The sequence below is a fragment of the Benincasa hispida genome, chromosome 2, assembly GCF_009727055.1.
Source record: "Benincasa hispida cultivar B227 chromosome 2, ASM972705v1, whole genome shotgun sequence".
NCBI lineage: Eukaryota > Viridiplantae > Streptophyta > Magnoliopsida > Cucurbitales > Cucurbitaceae > Benincasa > Benincasa hispida.
Window position 1 is genome coordinate 21,428,584 of NC_052350.1, and position 4,626 is coordinate 21,433,209.

A 4,626-nucleotide genomic window follows, 5' to 3' on the forward strand; every position below is an offset into this window, starting at 1 on the left:
AAATAGTTTCAAGTACCCTAAGTGTTAAACTTCTATTTTGCAATGATGCCCCAGCGAGGCAAGACAAACGTCACCGGTAGGGTGATCATTTGCCCATTCACTGGGATGAGACCTTTTCAACGATTAGGCAGAACCAACTCTTGGAACTTAACCTATCAGTTACCATTTATTTGGTCCAAAACTGGTAACCTTTAACAATTCCACGTAAGTGTGACCCCTCGCTTTCGGTGCCAGAGTCCAGCCCTAATGAGACCACTGTAGGGAAGAAGCAGATTAGGACAAGAGATTAGGTAACTTTATCCTCTTTTAGGAGATCAAATAAAGAAATGCGTAAAATTGTCATCCTATAGTGGGACACTCCAAGGGTACTTCGAGGCGATGCGTAGTAACTTTATTCAATCCAACGAGGGAAACCAAGGGATATACTGTCGCGCTTCCCGCTCCCACTTACTATGAACACTCTCTCCATCCACCTTGATATTGACCTACCCAAACACCATCATTAAGGGAGACACTCCCAGGGTGCCACAAGGCCGAGGGTATATCTCACGGTGTGGACTATATAGAAGAAATGTGAAAGGTATAAATGAAGCATCATATGCCCCAAGTACCTCCCACTAAATGTTCTACCTAGGGGTTCATTAACCTAGACAATCCAGCTACTGATTTTAGTCTAAGTCATCTATTTAAGTCTACTCATAAACAACTTTTGTCTATGAATTAAACAAGTTCAAGTAGTCACATTTAAACACTTTAATGGACTATCCTTAACTTACATGCATTCATCAAATCTATCTAATTCACCTTTTCAGGTAGGTTCCCAGGTAGGGGTGTTACGTTTTCGTCAACTTAAATACCCCAGCCTAACCAGACCCGCCTTAGACAAAAGTCCCTTATAGATAGATTTGCTACTCTTTAACCTTTTATTAGTCAATTTAATCTTATTAAACTGATTAAAAGATTAAAGTCTAAGGGTTGCTAATCATTTTAGAACCGTGATTTTAGGTCTATGTCATCCAAGTTTTAAACATTTTAAAACCATGAATTAAACCTAAGTGAGCATGCATGACTTTCTTATTGCTTTTAGTTCTAATTTATCTTTAACCATTAAAAAGAAACAACTAAAACACATTGTGTATAACTAGGTGTTTATAACACCTATAAAGAAACCTATGTTATGCTTCATGCAATATCCGGTCATTACTATACATAACTTTTATATATATGTAAGAACCAAGCAAACATGCTTTTCATACACCCTTATACTATAACAATTTTAATATAAAGATGATTCATGTCAATGCTTTTTATGCATGCATAAATATAACTCTTATATTATATGATGCATGTGCATGCTCTTACATAATTAAATCATGCTTCTCTAAATTATAATATTTACAATAAAGAGATGATGCATGACCAATGCATAACCTAAGGTAGGATTTACTATATGTGCATACCATATGACATATAAATTACCATACATCTTATGTAATAAACCAAAGATTAATGGACTGGGATGAACCTTTACAAAATAGGAATGAAATAATTCTATCTATTAATTTTTTCATCAAGCAAACCGGTTCACAGGCGAACCGATTCTTGAACCGCCAGGCGAAGCTCCATTGTTTAGTAAACACCGCAGGTAAACGATCGCTTAGCGCACACTAGACGATAGCGCGAAAAAGCTAAACGAACGCTAGACGACAACGAGGCTATGAAGCCTGATCGTCTAGGAGATCGCTTAACGCATGAAGAGGTAAATGATTTACCGTGCGTTACTCTGCGATCGTTTAGTCAGGTACTAAGCGATGAAGCTTGCTGAGCTAAACGATCGTCTAGTGTGCGTGTGCGTTAAATGATAACCAAGCATCTGATACTCAGCGATGAACAACAACCCTTGCTTTGAACTGATTTACCATGCGTTACCCTACCCCATCGTCTACCCGATTTGACAACTTTTGATCGTCTTCTTCCTTGAAGAACAACAACCCTTGCTTTGAACTTCTTCACGAACGACTCAAGACTCAAACTAAGTTTGAATTACAGATTCGATAACAATAATTATGCCCAAAAACGCAGAGGCCTTTACAATTAACCGAAAATGCAAAAGAATTAATCAAACTGAGGTTTCATCCCAAAAAACTCCGTTAATCCGTACATCCATAAACAAATTAAGAATTCAACAGAGAGTAGATATGCTGCACCCACCTCGAATGCATATGCAATTCTTTGCATCAATGAAATTGGAATATCAGAAACCTGGCTCTGATACCAATTGAAAGAACTCTTAAACTAGAGAATCTATGAGTGGAAGCGAATCTTTCCGATTTCATTGTGACAAAATTACCACACATACATTCGAACAAACATATATGCATTGTAACACAAATTATAGGCATGATTTAACAAATAAAGTACAAAAGACCGAGTAAATGTACCAGTTGAAGACTTTCTTCAATCAAACTCAGTCTAGCGGAAGCGAACTACTCTACACTTCTTATTGCCCAGCAAACAATCGTCTAATAGCACCACAGTCGTCTACATGATCGGCAGCGCATGAACCAACAACAACCAAGGACGACACTACCACTCGATGCCCTCGGTATTCTCGGAGTGAGAGTACAAAGGGTGGACTTTGATGGAATTGGTAGAGGGAAGGAGGAAAAGACGATCGTGTTGAATGAACAAGGAAATGGGAGATAGTAGAAGACTATCATATAGTAGGGTGCTTGTCGTTTAGAAAAATGTACACGATTGTGTAGGTTTAGCTAAGCGATCATATATCAAATGGTAAGCGATCTTTAGGTTCGCACGGCGCGCTAAGCGATCGTGTAGTAAACGTAAGCAGTCGTTTAGTAATCTAATCGTGGGCGATCGTTTAGTGCATGAGTGTGCGATCGTTAGGACAATGGGAGCTATCGTATAGGCTCTCAACGCGAAGCGATCGTATAGGTACACACCGTGAGTGATTTTTTCTTGCATGCTTTTTCTTGTGTCTTTCAAAATGAAAACAGTCTTCATTTTATTCTTCAATTACAAGAACTAAATCCGAACTTCCTACTTTTGCACGATTTCGGAGAAATACTCGACCAATTATCGCATAACCGTCCAATTAATCATATTATATTCTTAACCTATAGTTTAATATCATATATCTACTATAGTATTTTCGCCTTTACATGATATAAATCATATTTATATCTAATTTCATACAAAATAATGTATCTCATATATTTAATCAATCATATCATATATAATTAAACAGTTTAATTATATCATATATAATCAAACTCTTTCTTGTCAATTTAAACATTTCAAACTGACCTAAAAACTGATTCTCAACTTTATCCAAGCTACCAAGGGGACCTTATGAACCTATGGTTCGAATCTCCAACGGTATGTGAATAGCTGACTAAACTCCTTAGTCACGAGATCCACCATCCGTTAACTGCCAAGCATTCCACTAAAGACCGACAACTGAACTCTTCTTACCGTAGATATATTTTTGTGTCCATTGGATATAACCAATCATGAGTACGATAACCCTTCACAGATGCTCGTAAGTACAGTTGAGCCAATTTACCATTTTCCTCTGTAGTTACATCTCACTCCTTATGTACCACTGATCCCTCTAATGAACAATATAACATAGTCCAACTATTTGTGAACACCTCTCGGGCCAAGAGAATGTGTAAGGCGCCACATCGTTCAAGCCCTAGAATCAGCCTTAAGGGAGGTATCTATCTACTTGTCCCTACATCGGGGAAGGAGTGAATTCCATCTTGTGTAGCTGAGTTCCCAGCTCCCAAATCAGAAGAATCCCTAAAGTGGTAGGTTTGAGTTGATGACCTGGCCACTCGCACCCATGCAAATCAAAGGACTGCCCTCAATGGCAGGAGTTCCTAACTCAATCAGGATTGAGGTCATGTTATCTATGGTCATCCTAGTGAAGTGAAGTCTCTGTCATGAATGGTGTTATATAACGAGACGTTAACACCTTGTGGTCAGTTCTTATACAAACTCTTTGTATAGAAAGCCCCCGCTCTCATGTCCCCTACACGAATGATCAGGATTAGACCATCTGTGATAAATCACTAGACTTGTGACTATTCCACAAAGTGGGCCACATCCGTAGTGTTACCAAGATAAGGTTTCCCTCCTATATCCATATACTACAGACCATTTTGGTTATCACTCAATACATGATCCACTTGTATGTCACCACATACATGCTTAAGTTACATCCAAATAACCAGGGATTTTATGTTTATTGGTTTGTGGTAAAGAAAATAAACTATTGAACTGAGCAAAATCAAGAAGTGAAGTAAAATATCATATATTATACATCACAAGCGTTTGTACAAACTGTTTACAAACCACAGGACACGAGAATTTAGGGCATCAACCCCAACAGAGAGTGGTTCTTTTATTTGCATGGGTGCGAGAGACCAGATTGGCGACTCAAACCTACCACTTTAAGGATTCGTGAGATTTAGGAGTTGGGAACTCAACTACACAAGATGGAATTCGCTCCTTCTTCGAAGTAGGGGTAAGTAGATAGATTGCTCCCTTAAGAACTGATTCTAGGGCTTGAATGATGTGGTGTCACACACCTTCTCATGG